The 16,130-nt window shown below is 36.5% G+C and overlaps 1 non-coding gene across 1 annotated transcript; it reads right to left on the reverse strand.

Moving 5' to 3' along the window:
* Positions 1-9,648: 9,648 nt before the first annotated feature.
* LOC127115947 (small nucleolar RNA R71) lies at positions 9,649-9,755 on the reverse strand. Its single transcript, XR_007800944.1, has one exon. It is a non-coding gene; the product is annotated as a small nucleolar RNA R71 (small nucleolar RNA).
* Positions 9,756-16,130: the final 6,375 nt, after the last annotated feature.

The raw sequence follows: 16,130 nt of genomic DNA on the forward strand, positions 1-16,130 counted from the left end.
TCACTTATGTTCTGGATATGCATTGCAAAGAGAGTTTTCAAGAACTCAAGAAGAAGTTGACGTTTGCGCTTGTTTGATTTTTCCGAATCCGAGTGAATCCCTTGTTGTTTATTGTGATGCTTTGAAGATGGGTCTAGGTGGCCTGTTGATGAAAAATGGCCAGGTTGTGGCTTACGCTTCTAGAAAATTTAAGGTTCAAGAAAGGAATTATCCTACACATGATCTAGAGTTGGCATATGTGATGTTTGTGTTGAAAATTTGGAGGCATTATCTATTTGGTTCAAGATTTGAAGTATTTAGTGATCACAAGAGGTTGAAGTATCTATTTGATCAGAAATAGTTGAATATGAGATAAAGAAGATGGCACAATTTTACGAAGGATTATGATTTTTGCTTGATTTACCATTTGGGTAAAGACAGTGTTGTAGCTGGTGATTTGAGTTGGAAGTCGTTGCATATGTTGATGTTGATGGTTCGAGAGCTTGAATTGGTCGAGCAAATTAGAGACATTAGTTTGGTGTGTGAAGAGACTCCTAACAGTGTGAATTTGAGCATGTTGAAGTTGGCTAGTGGTATTCTTGTAAGAGATCAGAGAAGGTTAGAAAGTTGATATGGAATTGGTTGTTCGGCTAGTGTTAATCAACCAAGGTAAAATAGGTGATTTCAGAGTCGACGAGAATGGTGTAATGAGGTTCAGAGAGAGGGTTTGTGTACCAGATGTGCCAGACCTTAAGAAAGGTATTAATGGGGAAGGGCATAGGAGTAGGCTTAGTATTCGTCTCAGTGCCACTAAGATGAATCAAGACTTGAAGAAATTGTTTTGGTGGCCAGGAAAGAAGAAGGAAGTAGATGAGTTTGTTTATGCACGTTTAAATTTTCATAAGTTGAAGGTTGAACATCATAAGTCGTTAGCTCTGATGCAACCATTGAGTATTCTCAAGTGGAAGTGGGACATCATTTCCATGGATTTTGTGACAAGTTTTTCGAAGACGATGTAAAGGTGTTATTCAATCTGGGTGATTATTGAAAGACTGACTAAATAGACTCATTTCATTCTGATTAATATCAGTTATCCTTTGTAGAAGTTGGCCAAGTTGTATATTGAGAAGATTGTTAGCCTGTTTAGTATTTCGTTGAGCATTGTTTCAGATAGATATTTGAGGTTTACATCAAGGTTTTGGAAGAGTTTGCAAGAAGCTTTGGGTACTAAGTTGAAGTTGAGTTATGCTTACAGTCTACAGACAGATGGTTAGACAAAGAGAATCGTCCAGTCTTTGGAGGATCTATTGAGAGCTTGTTTGCTAGAACAAGGAGGTGCTTGGGATATCTAATTTTCATTGATTGAGTTCAGTTACAATAGAAGTTCCCATCCTAGTATTGGAATGGAACCGTTTGAGGCTTTGTATGGTAGAAGGTGTAGGACACCTTTGTGTTGGTATGAATTTGGTGAGAGTGTGGTGATTGGAACTGAGATTATTCAACAAACCTATGAGAAGATCAAGATGATCCAAGAGAAGATGAAAGCTTCACAGAGTCGTCAAAAGAGTTACCATGATAAAAGGAGGAAAGCACTTAAGTTCCAAGAGGGAGATCACATATTTTTAAGAGTTACTTTGGTAACTAGTGTTGGTCGAGCTTTGAAGTCTCGAAAGCTCACGCCACGTTTTATTGGTTCATATCATCTCTTGTAGAGGATATGAGAAGTGACCTATCAGGTTGCCTTGCCATAGCCACTTGCTAATCTACATGACATGTTTCATGTTTCTTAGTTGAGGAGATACATTCCTGACCCATCTCATATAATTCAAGTGGATGGTGTGCAAGTTAGAGAAAACTTGATCATTGAGGCATATCCCTTGAGAGTTGAGGATCACGGAGTGAAGAACTTGAGAGGCAATGAGAATGTGTTGGTAAATGGGGTGTGTGTGTGTGTGGGGGGGGGGGGGGGGGACATGTTGATGAAAGCATGACGTGGGAGCTAGAGAGTCAGATGAGATAGTCATATCCAGAGTTGTTTTCATAAGGTAATTTTTTAAGAAGAAAATTCTTTAAGTGGGGGAGAGTTGAAACACCCCAATTTTTTTATGATGCTTAGTGAATTACTCGCATTTTATTATATGTTGAAATTATGTGATTATTGATGAATATGTGAATTATTGGAATAAATGTGGATTTATTGAGTTCACTGGGATTTAGAATAATTCTATTTGATTTAAGTAATAGGATAATAATTAAATGATTAGAAAATAGGAGATTTGATGGAAAATTAAATTTATTATTAGTATGAGTTTAATAATTTAATTAGAAAAATAGAATAATGAGAGTTTGGGGTAGTAACGTGAATTAAAAGTGTTGGGAGCTAATGAGGTAATTATAAGGGATTGTGTAGAAAACCTTAGGTATATATTCTAAAAGGTGAGAGAGAGTTAGGTTTCATCCGGTTCTTAGAAAACTTGTGAAAGAGGTAAGAGGAAAACCCTATATCTAGCTGAGGAGAGGAAAACCATTAGACAAGAACTTGCTTGCTAAAAATCTAAGATATGGGGGGAGTGAAAGAGTTTTAATATAAATGTATAGCATGAAGGATATATAAGAAAGGTTATTACTCTCTTTAGGGATTATATGAATTGTTCATAGATTTTTATTGATGTATATAATTTTGGAATATGATGATTAAAGGTGTATGCATCTGATTTTCGTGACTGAATTTATGTATATATGGTTCTGTTATGTGTGTATGCTTATGTGCCATTGTTAGGGTTTTTGAAGGTTGGAACATAAACATGAATTGATGAGATAAATGCTTATTATATGTAATATGAGATGTTTAATGTTGTGTAATTGATGTATGATTTTGAATTCATCTTATGAGATGCTTGGACATGTTAGAACATGATTGGTAGGATTGGAATGGTTAGAGGTTGAAGAAAATGAATTAAGAATAAGGATTTTTGAGAAAATTGAAGACACCAATAAATTGGTCTCTTAGAACAATTGATTGGTTCTCCTAAAAAATACTAAACATAACATTAACAGTGATCAATTTGTCCTCAATAACAATATATTGATTTTCGTGTTGTTTTGGCCATAACTTTAGTTTTGGGACTCGAATTAAGACGCGGTTTAAAGTGTTGGAAAGCTAGCGCATAGAGCTACATTATGGAGGTGCCTTGTGAGATGAATTGACATGTTAGAATGGTGTATGAATGTATGATATATGTGTGAGTGTATGAATAATTTCGTGAATCATTGTGTTTACTTAATGGTGAATTAATGATAAATGATTTAACATGATTAAATTCCGCGTGAATATGCATTTGATGTAGTGATGTTGTTTGGTATGGTTTATTATTTATGGTGGTGTTAATCAATTGTTGTGTATTGACTATAAATTTATGCATAATTATGGTGATTGTATGGTGATAATTCTGGTGATCTTTTTGGAGATAATGCCCGTTGTTGAAAGTCATGCATCATGGTGTATAGACTTCGGTCCAATTTTGGTGTGCTCTGGGATGATGATGTGGATTTAGGAGTGAGTAGATAATTATAATGAGGAATTAGTTAAGCGCTCCTATATGGTGATTAGTAGCAATTCTGGTGTGCTTTGGTCTGATGGTGTGGATTCAGGAGCGAGTAGCTGGTTCCATATGAGAACCGATGAAGTGTTACTTATAGTGATAATAATGAATTGGCGTGCTCTGGTCATACAGTAGGGATTCAGGAGCGAAATGGACATGAGTTGTCCATAAAGGTACCGCATGCATAAGTTTCACATTGTGTCGTGAGTCGCATTGCATGCCTATAATTATGTATAGCTGTAATTGGGTGTGAAATTATGGTGATGTTGGTTGTGTATTGAATGTGTGTTATGGTCGACGTTTCTCTACCTTCACATTATTTAAATTATTCATATTGAATGTGTGTTATGCTCTACGTTTCTCTACGTTCTCATTCTTTATATTGTTCATATTGAATGTTGTTTCTCACCTCTTTGCTTCATGTTGTCCACCATGGACATCTTGCAAGTACTCAGGAGTGATCATTGTTGTTGTGTATGGAAGGTGGCTTATTGGAGTGATCATGGTTAAAACTCTGATTTTATTCCCTAAAAGTTTTCAAAACTACATTTTCCAAAAGAATAATAATGATTAAAACTCTGATTTTAATGATATAATTGTAATGATTAACACTTTGAAAAGAATAAAATACTTATAGTATTATTCTAGTTTTAGAGAAAATCTTATCCATGTGTTATTCCCAAAATCCAATTGGTTTAATTATCAGAAAATGACAAGGCTTCGTAGTTTTTTTTAATAAAAGGCTTCAGATTTTCTAATAATAATGCAATAATATTCTGTTTTTAACAAGAATAATATCCGTTCATAAAAAAATTAATTGGTGCAGTATTATTCATACAAAATTAATGTAATAATATATAAAAATAAATAAATTATACTATGTAGTGAAACTTTTTTTCTTCGATTCCGCAATGAAACTTGTATGTCTTACATCCATTATATAAAATGATTAGAAAAAAAAGTCAATTCTAGTAAATATTAGTAACTAATTTTATTTAATTAAGTATCATGACATATAAATGTTAAATATGGATTCACTTAAAAATATTTGCTAAATTTATTTTAATGTATTAAAATACATTTAATCATAATCAAATTAAAAAATCAAGGCTTAATTACATTTTTGTCTATCTCCTATTTTACTTGATTCACATCATTAATCTTTATATTTTAAATATAAATTGTTTTGATCCCCTTTTATTTTTTTTGCATTGACGATATTTTCAATTTTAAATGGTGCGCCGATTGTAAAATATGGAAAATTATGTACATAAATGTTTTGTATAATTTTATAGATAGAAAAATATAACACTTCATGAATTTTTAGCTTAACAAAATTGAAAAAATTAAAATTGTTCGAATTAAAAATAGATAAACTAATTATGTTAATTGGATAAAATAGAGGACCAAAAATCAACTATTAAAACATAATAAATATGAAAATGTATATTTTAAACAAGTTTTTGAAATTTTTAGTTTTAAAACAAAATTTAAAAGCATACTTCTCAAACTAGTTAAGAAGTGTCTCTTATCTTTTGTGATTAAAATCCTTTTTAATAAATTTATCTTTTATAATTAAAAATGATAATTATATATCTATATAGTATCCTGTTATTTTCTAAATCAAATTAAAAATACATTTTTTTTTTGCAAATCAAGTTGATTGACTCGTGTTACACTTTACATATCAACAAATCAGATTAAAATAAATTCAAACTCACTCAAACATCACGTTCTCTGCCCTTGTTCATTGAGAGATTTTTATCAAACTTTTCTCTGCCCCCGGTGCGTTGAGAACCTTTCAATAATCTAAAAACAACAAACCAACAAACATTTTTTAGATGAATTACGGTGCTCTGATCCTTCAACGTACTTGAAGGTACGTAGGCATAGAGTTGTAACACTCTAGCGAGTACAATAACAAAAAACTTTTTCTTTGTCCTTCTTTTTAATCAAGCATTTTTCCTTAATAATAACTTAATCCCTTGTAAATAAGTAATTAAGCAATTGATAAATAATATGAGCAAACATCCCATAGAAAACATAGTAATCCTAGAAGTAGAGGAGGATCCCATTAAATACAATGGAAGTAAGGGGTGTCTGATATCTTCACATTGCTTAACCGACTTCCGAACCCTAAGGTCTTATCTTTAATCTTAGATTTTATCATTATTTATATGTTCCTTATGAACGAATAAAGAATGATGGTGACTCTGTAATTTTCCAGCCGCAACAGTTGGCGCATCTGTTGGGGAAATTCTCACTTTCCCTAAAGAAAGTTCATAAACTATAATTTTAGGGTTACATGTGTTACTTAGTCTGTTTGCTTTTATTTATTCTTGCTTTTTTATTGTTTATTTATTTGTTTTTTCCATTTTATTTTTGTCCTTCCTATTTTATTTTTATTTTATATATATATATATATATATATATATATATATATATATATATATATATATATATATATATATATATATATATATATATATATATATATATATATATATATATATGTGTGTGTGTGTGTGTGTGTGTGTGTGTGTATGTATGTATATGTATGCATGTCATTCGTTGGGATTTTCATATGTGTGTATCTAAAACTCAAGCTTAGAGGAAAAACATAAGCTAAGGCGTAGAACTAGTGTTAACCGGTGAGATGCCACATCTCAAAGGGGCATAAAAGCTACACTCAGAATAGACCTTCCAGAGATATCTTCAGAGTAGGGCTAGCTCGTCAATATGCTGATGATTTGGATGTGGTCCATGACTCTGGCAACCATTATCTAGAATCCGTTCTACTCATGGTGACCTTATGTTATCAACCCCCAAGGATAGTTACTAAGGTTCTGCCTATATGAGACTTATCGCGCATGATTACCGTAGGGAGACTTGCTCCTTATCATGGTAAAACAATGGTATGGTCCATGACTCTAGGATTATCATCCTAAAAATTATAGATCCTACAAGTGAGGGGATTGGGTAGTCTAAATTTAGAACTAACATGTCATAATAAGACTACCTTAGATAGGTCATGCTTGCATATTACCCTACATATCCCTAAACCCGGTTGGGTTTCCCATTTCGATCATTATCCCTATCTATAAGGAGACTTCTTAAACAAGGTATCCTCATATTCGACATTATCCTTAAACCTATATGTGGGTCATGTATCCATCATTATCCTAAACCCGCTTGGTTTTCCCTACATCCATCGTTATCCCTAAACCCATATATGGGTTCCCATACTTCTCATTATCCTTATCTATCATTATCCTAATGTGACATCTGCATGCAAAAAATTACTTTTAGCATACTTAAAAATAAAAAATATTTTTGCATTCCCATGCATTTTCATGTATTTACATACATACACATACATTTGCATACCTATTCCAACTTCACCGACCTTCCTCCAACGACCATCTAGCTAGCAGACTTCCTGATACTCATGAATGAAATTGAAGGATATCTCAAGACACTATGGAGAGACTCATGAGAGGAAAGTATCATTAAAGAGAGAAGTTTATTCTTTGATATGCCAACCACAACCCTACCTAGATCCTAAAATACAACAACCCTGGATAATGCATCCATAATAAAATCTGCAATGGTATCTACTTCAGCAGCTGCCTCATGAGCCTCATCAATCACAACAAAGGAAACTTGGAAAGAAACTGGATCTTATACCAAAATCTCATGACTTACTCAGAGTTGCTCTAGTGAAGCTACAATAATTTAATCCTCATCCTCGGCCATATCCTCCCAGTTATGACGAGGACGTCCGGTGTGAATGATAACACTAAAATTTACCGTATTTTCGACTCCGATTTCACATGCATTCTAGTCGTTTTATTATCATTTTGTTGTGTTATTGGTATGTTTTCCTTTGTTTTCAGGTTTTTACTTTAATCGGAGCCCCGATCGAGAAAAGGAGTGAAAAAGAGCAAAAAAACCCTAAAATTCAGCATTTTGTGCTTATGGCCTACCCAATGGCGGGCGCCACAGACCAAGCCATAACGTGTCCAAGCTCAACTTCCCTCAACTCCCACGTTCTCCACTACATCCACTAAGGCGCCTCACTTTGGCCTTGTGGCGGGCGCCATGGCCTTGTGGCGGGCGCCACAAGAGGAAAATAGTTTCCCTCCATTTTCAAGTTGAAGGGCATCCAAGTCATTTCCATCTTTTTACTTGCTTATAAATAGAAACTCGAATTCACTTTTACAATCATCCAAACTTAGAGTAGAGGCAAACTCAGAGAAACCTTGTTTCACTTAGGCATATATTCAGTTTTATAAAGTGATAATCGCTTCGCATTGGAGTGTTACCACAATTGTGTAATCAAGTCTGTGATAGAGTCTGTAATCGAGTTTGGAGCATTTTGGAAGGAAGTTAATCCTGCCGCCATTTTTATTTCCGCATTGCAATTTATTCTACCCTCTGATTGGAGCAGGTTTTTATTACTTGTCTTTAATTTATTTATTTCTCGCACTCGCTTTAAATTATTTATTTCTCGCACTCGCTTTACTTTATTTATTTCTCGCACTCGCTTTACTTTATTTATTTCTCGCACTCGCTTTACTTTATTTATTTCTCGCACTCGCTTTAAATTATTTATTTCCTCGCACTCGCCTTTACTTTATTTATTTCTCGCACTCGCACTACTTTTATTTACTTTCCGCACTCGCACTACTTTTATTTATTTTAATGCACTTTTACTTTACCATGTCTAGCTAAATTTATAAGGTTAGAATGTAAGGATCGTAATTAAACCAGTAATCCGTACAATTGTTCGTAGAAACACTTAAGGGCTATTTTAACTTTCAACTTAAGTTTTCCCGCACTTCAATTCCGTTGGGTAAGATCGAAAGCCGTCCAACGTCTTTTTAAGCTTAATTGTTTTTAACTATTTCAAAAACAGCGAAAGTGCTTTGTCTAGTTCATTAGGAATTTTTAATATAAAGAAGAAAAGAGATTTGAAAACTATTTTCGGACGCGTTTATAAGTTTAGAGTCTGGTTCGTGAGAACCTCTTTTGGTTAAGAAATCCAGGTTATAATACTTTTCAACTTAGTCAAGATACTATATTTCTTAAAAATAGGTTTACTACTCTAACGCAATGCGCGCCTTTTTATAAGTGACAATATGAGGGTTTGATTAGGGAGTACAACTCGGTTCTGAATACGCGAAAGCGACAGTTCCTGTTAAATTAGTTCTTTTCAAAGTAGGAAACACTGCCCATAAGTAGCTCTATTAGCAAGTACTTGGATTATCCATTGATTACGTGAATTACATTCGACCCTGTCTTTATCAATTATATCTTTATTTCAACACTTTACTTTTCATTGCACACTACAAAAACACTTATTTCAATTGCCTTTGATAAACACCATAACGACAGATAACGATAGATTGACACTTGGTCTCTGTGGATTCGATAATCTTTAATATTACTCTGACGCGTTCGTATACTTGCGAAAAGCACGCATCAAGTTTTTGGCGCCGTTGCCGGGGAGCAATTTCGTCAAATTTCATTTTCCTGTTGTTATATCGTTTAGACTTAGGCTATTTCCCGCCGGTCAATGCGAAGAACTCGCAGCACCGGAAGTTTAAGCTTAGTATACCCTCTGGCGGAACCTGAACATTACGCTCGCGCACGTTTATTCTTTCATAGAATTAAGAGAGCTATGGCCGAAGATCAAAACCAAAGACCTCTTAAGGACTTCGCTCAACCATCTAATGAAGAACCTAGTTCTAGTATAGTAAACCCAACCATCCCAGCTAATAATTTTGAACTTAAACCATTCCTGTTGCAACTAGTGCAACAGAGACAATTCGCAGGTCTCGCTACTGAGAACCCGAACCAACATTTAAAAATATTTCTTCAATTAGCAGACACTTTTAAAACCAATGGAGCTTCTCCTGAGGCAATACATTTAAGATTATTTCCTTTTTCCCTCAGAGATAAAGCCCTATCATGGTTAGATTCCCTTCCACCCAATTCCATTACGACTTGGGATAACCTTAGAAGAGTTTTTCTTGCTAGATATTTTCCCCCGAGTAAAACTGCCGTTCTTCGAAACCATATAACTAGATTTACCCAAAACCAAGGAGAATCGTTGTTCGAAGCTTGGGAGAGATATAAAGAGTTGTTACGAGCATGCCCACATCATGGCTTAGAAAATTGGTTAATCATCCAAACCTTCTATAATGGACTTCATTACAACACAAAGATGACCATCGACGCTGCCGCAGGCGGTGCTCTGATGAACAAACCTTATCCTGAAGCTAGGCTCAAAACCATTAATCATGGGGAGTCGAACGAGCGACAGTTGAGAAGAAGGAAGCCCAAGGAGGAGTGCATGAACTAAGCTCTATAGACATGATGCAAGCTAAAATGGACGCATTAGCCCTCAAAGTCGAGCATATGTGCATAAACCCGAATACTGTAGCCGCAGTTTCGTCGGATTGTGAGATATGTGGAACCAAAGGACACCAATCTGCAGATTGCAGTCTATTAAACGAAACCCACTCTGAGTAAGTGAACTACATCCAAGGGAACCCATATTCGAATACCTATAACCCTGGATGGAGGAATCACCTGAACTTCTCCTATAAAAATAATAACCCTATTCAAAATAATGCACCTCCGAGACCTAGTTATCAAGCCCCAAGATCAAATCAACCTATGCAACCTGTACCACCAAAGCCGAGCCTTGAGAAAATTATGGAAAATTTTATCACCGCTCAAACCCACAAAACAAGGAGTTCATGAACCAAAACATTCATGTTAACGAATTGATTACTCAGTTAGGAACCAAGGTTGACCAAATAGTTACTCATACCAAGATGCTTGAAACCCATATCTCTCAGGTAGCTTTAAACCAAGCCCCTCAGACTACACCTGGAGGACAATTCCCTGGACAACCTCAACAAAATCCGAGAGGACAAGCCAATGCCACTACCCTACAAAGTGGGAACGCTTATGATGAGCCACCAAACCCTAGATTGAGTGAACTCGAAACTTCAAAGGAATGTACCAAACCCCCGGACGAAGTAAAGGAACCAGAGGAATCTGAAAACCAGGAAGGTCGAGAGAAAGGAGAAGAACCTAAAGATAAAACTTACGTACCGCCCCCGCCATATAAACCACCTATACCATATCCGCAACGACTCAAACAAACCCAGATCAATAAACAATATCAAAAATTTATTAAAGTTATAGAAAAACTTCATGTAGAAATCCCTTTCACAGAAGCCATCACCCAAATACCTTCTTATGCAAAGTTTCTCAAAGACATCCTTACCAACAAACGTAGACTTGACGATCCGAAGCCTTTGGAATGTAATGCTATTTCCGAGGACAAATTAGCAAAGAAAGATAAAGATCCTGGAAATTTCTCCATTCCCTGCCTTTTGGGTACTCATGTCATCGAAAAAGCTTTTCTAGACTTAGGAGCTAGTGTGAACTTAATGCCTTTAGCAGTTTGTGAGAGGTTAAACTTAGGAGAATTACAGCCCACTAAGATGTCACTTCAGTTAGCCGATAGATCTGTTAAATATCCGATAGGCATTTTAGAAGATGTTCTTGTTAGGATATGTCAGTTATTTATCCCTACTGATTTTGTTATCATGGACATCAAAGAGGACAATGATATACCAATCCTTCTAGGTAGACCATTCTTATCGACTGCAGGAGCCATAATAGATGTCAAGAAAGGAAAGTTGACGTTTGAGGTAGGTGACGAGAAAATAGAATTTATACTTTCGAAATTTCTTATGGCACCTGTGATCGGAGATTCGTGTTATGCCTTAGATATCATTGATGAATGTGTTAGAAAATTAGAACAAAAAGAAATTATAAAAAACAATTAAGTTACCATCAACTCTCATAAGGGAAGATGATGACTTTAAGAAACCCTACATCGATGATAACCTTTACGAATGTTTATCCCTTACCCCAGATCTTATGCCATGCCCTAAGAAACCAACCTTAGAACTTAAGGAACTGCCTAAGAACCTGAGATATGAGTTCCTCGATGAAAAGATGAACCGTCCAGTTATAGTTAGCGCTACCTTGAGCCAAGAGGAAACGAACCAACTTTTAGACATTTTACGAAGATATCCCTCAACCTTAGGATATAATATCTCTGACCTGAAAGGTATAAGTCCATCCGTATGCATGCATCGGATTTCGCTCGAAGAAGATTCAAAACCCTCTAGGGAACATCAGAGAAGAATAAACCCTATAATGAGTGATGTTCTTAAAAAGGAAGTTCTTAAGTTACTTGAGGCAGGTATCATCTACCAGATCTCGGATAGTAAGTGGGTGAGCCCTGTGCATGTAGTACCTAAAAAGGGAGGCATCACAGTCGTGCAAAACGATAAAGGCGAACATGTAGCAAAGTGTTTAGAAGGAGGATGACGGATGTGTATAGATTATAGAAAATTAAATAAAGCAACTAGGAAGGATCATTTCCCTTTACCATTTATTGACCAGATGTTGGAGCGTCAAGCCAGACACTCTTACTTCTGCTATCTAGATGGATACTCTGGATTCTTCCAAATACTTATCCACCCCGAAGATCAAGAAAAAACTACCTTTACATGCCCTTATGGAACTTTTGCCTACAGACGAATGTCGTCCGACCTCTGTAATGCCCCAGCTACTTTCCAACGATGCATGATGTCAATCTTCGCAGATTACCTAGATGGTATCATGGAAGTGTTTATGGATGATTTCTCGGTTTGCGGATTTGATTTCCATAATTGTCGTGCTAACCTTGAGAAAATCCTGGAGAGATGCGTGGAGGTGAACCTCGTGCTAAATTGGGAAAAATGTCATTTCATGGTAACCGAAGGAATAGTTTTAGGACATATAGTTTCTGAAAAAGGTATAGAGGTAGATAAAGATAAAATAGAAGTTATAGAAAACCTAAAACCCCCTAAAACTATCAGAGAAGTTCGAAGTTTTCTTGGACACGTTGGATTCTATCGGCGTTTCATTAAGGACTTCTCCAAAATAACTAAACCTTTAACCGGACTTTTAATGAAAGATGCTGAATCCATTTTCGATGAAAAATGTAATGACGCATTTAATCTTTTAAAACAAACGTTAGTATCTGCACCCATTATGAAACCATCTGATTGGTCGGAATCTTTCGAGATAATGTGCGATGCTAGTGATTATGCAGTTGGAGCCGTTCTAGGACAAAGGAAAGATAAAAAATTACATGCTATTTATTATGCCAGTAGAACCCTAGATGCTTCCCAACTTAATTATGCAACAACTGAAAAAGAATTACTCGCTATAGTTTTCGCTATAGACAAATTTAGATCTTATCTAGTAGGAGCAAAAATTATTGTTTACACCGATCATGCTGTCATTCGTTACCTATTAAGTAAAAAAGATGCCAAGCCCAGGTTACTCCAATGAATTCTATTACTACAAGAGTTTGATTTAGACATAAGAGATAAAAAAAAGGCACTGAAAATGTAGTGGCTGATCACCTTTCTAGGCTAGAACATCTAAAACCAGAACTAATACCCATAAATGATGATTTTGCCTATGATAGACTGATCGCTAGAGTAGAAACCATTGAAGATAATAACCTAGATCCTTATGAGCATTCTCAAAATTCCTTAGCAATAAGTAACGTACCATGGTATGCAGATTTCGTTAATTACCTAGCTGCTGATATAGTACCCCCTGATCTTGATTACCACCACAAGAAGAAATTCTTCCACGATGTAAGAAACTTCTATTGGGACGAACCGCTCCTTTTCAAAAGGGGTAAAGATGGCATTTTTCGCCGTTGCGTTCCAGAAGAAGAGGTAAATAATATTATCGAGCATTGTCATTCTGCACCTTATGGTGGACATGCGAGCACCTCTAAGACATACACCAAGATTCTTCAAGCTGGCCTATTCTGGCCTACCATGTGGCGTGATGTCTATGCTTGCATTGTCAAGTGTGATAGATGCCAGCGCACTGGAAACATTTCAAGGCATGATGAAATGCCTCTAAGAAACATTCAGGAAGTAGAACTCTTTGACGTATGGGGTATAGATTTCATGGGACCTTTTCCACCATCCTTAGGAAACAGGTATATCTCAGTAGCTGTAGACTATGTGTCTAAGTGGATTGAAGCTATAGCTGCACCCACAAACGACACTAGGGTAGTAATCAAACTATTTAAAAACTATATATTCCCTAGATTTGGAACACCACGTTTAGTCATAAGCGATGGAGGATCACACTTTATATCGAGAATATTTGACAAACTTTTAAGAAAATATGGAGTTAGGCATAGAGTAGCAACACCGTACCACCTACAAACTAGTGGCCAAGTAGAAGTATCTAATAGGGAGATAAAACAAATCCTAGAGAAAACTGTTTCTATTTCTAGGAGAGACTGGTCTCAGAAGCTTCAAGAAGCATTATGGGCCTATAGAACCGCTTTCAAAACCCCTATAGGAACTACTCCTTATCAACTAGTTTATGGAAATCATGTCACTTACCATTCGAATTAGAGCATAAGGCCTATTGGGCCATTAAAACTTTGAATTTAGATTACCTAGCCGCTGGAGAAAAGCGTACCCTAGACATTCATAAATTAGAAGAACTTAGGCAATCTGCCTACGAGAATGCAAAAATATATAAAGAGAGGACAAAATCCTATCACGACAAAAGAATAGTAAAGAAAAACTTCAATATAGGCGATCATGTTCTCCTTTTCAACACTAGGTTACGACTCTTCCCTGGAAAGCTACGTTCAAGATGGACTGGTCCTTTCGAAGTATCCAAGATTCTGAGATCCAGAGCCGTAGAAATCAAGAACGATACCTGTAGTCCATTCATTGTAAATGGACAAAGACTGAAGCTCTACGAAGGAGGAGACATTCCAGCATACTACTCGAGCCACACCCTGATTGATCCACCAATCCCTACTACTACAGGTGTATAAATTCTAATCGTCAAGCTAATGACGTTAAACAAGCGCTGCGTGGGAGGCAACCCATGGTTTTTCTTTCATTTTACTTTTGCGCATTTATTTAATTTTAATTTTTTATTTTATTTTATTTTGCATTGAGACTAAGATTTGAATGGTTTGTATTTTCAGGATCACTTTCTTAACTTTTACAGGATGCAGGATTTTGATGACATGCATGTGGCCTATAGAGATAATGCTCAGAGGGAGCGCTACATCGCTTTGTATCAGGGCCCTATGGCACCCACACGTTATCCTGATCAACACTGTATGGAGGCACTGGGTATCGAGCCGAGTATCCGATTCCTTAGCCACCAGCTTCACTGGGACGAGTTTGCTGATAACTTGAGTAACACATATAGGAACTGACTTTGGAGTTCCTGAGTTCATTCGACTATGACCCATATTCTGGACCAGATGGGTATGCTGCTTTCAGGCTTTTCGGAGTTGAGTACTCCTTCAGCCAAAAAGAGTTCGGCGACTTATTGGGTTTCCAGACTACTCCTGATGCTATCCCGGAGACACCTATGGGATATTTCCTGGGTAAGGAGGTTGAGAAGTTTTGGAGTGATATATCAGGTGGCGGAAGCCAGGATCCATCTATGCAGCTGTCTCATGTCATACATAACCCCGCCTTCAGATACTTTCAGATGATATTAGCACATTCCTTCCTGGGAAAGCCGGATGCAGAGACACTACTGAGTGAAGAGGAGATCTTCCTATTATTTTGTACATCCCAGTCTCGCCCAGTAGCATGTGGGAACTTTTTATTATACAGTCTCAGCGGTATCTCCAGATCTACCGAAGGAGTCATCCATGTTGGCGGAATCATCACGCAGATTGTTGTCGCTTTAGGTCTGTCTCGCAAGCTGTTACATCTTCGGACCTACTGTGGGTACACGACCATGGACATCGACTTCTGTTTGACCAGAGGATTGATGAGGAGAGCCTCTTTCCACCCATGTCAGTTCCGATTGCTAGTCGACAGTGGGGCTATTCACTATTTCACACTGCCAGACCCTATGATGACCAGTGTGCATGATCCAGCGAATTGGAGTTATGCTCTAGAGGGCCAGGGAGAGACCGTTGAGGAACCGAGATCGCCACCCATTGCTGAATACACACCTACACCACCATCTCCCAGAATCACTGTTTTCTCTAATAATCTTTCATTGCAGACACCTGACATCCGCACTCAGATTGCTGAGTGTCGTAGAGAGATCACAGCGCTTAGACAGGAGGTGGCTGACCTTACTTTGCAGATGGGAGTGTCTGATCTCACCCATGCTACTGAAGCCGACTGTTTATATCAGGAGATCGCAGAACTCAAGCAAGAAGTAGCCATGCTCCGTGGTTCCTCTCAGGAAGATGACATCCCCATTACATGATCTCACCATTTAATCTTATTTTATCTCATTTTTATATTTCTCGTATTTACATAACTCATCTTATATTATCGCATTTGGAATATTATATAAACTACATCTATATATTAGTACTTCTATTTTTATATACATATGTTTTATGTTTATTTTATTTACATTTTAATTTTTCAGTTATTC

This window comes from Lathyrus oleraceus, chromosome 1 (genome assembly GCF_024323335.1).
Source record: "Lathyrus oleraceus cultivar Zhongwan6 chromosome 1, CAAS_Psat_ZW6_1.0, whole genome shotgun sequence".
Lineage (NCBI taxonomy): Eukaryota > Viridiplantae > Streptophyta > Magnoliopsida > Fabales > Fabaceae > Lathyrus > Lathyrus oleraceus.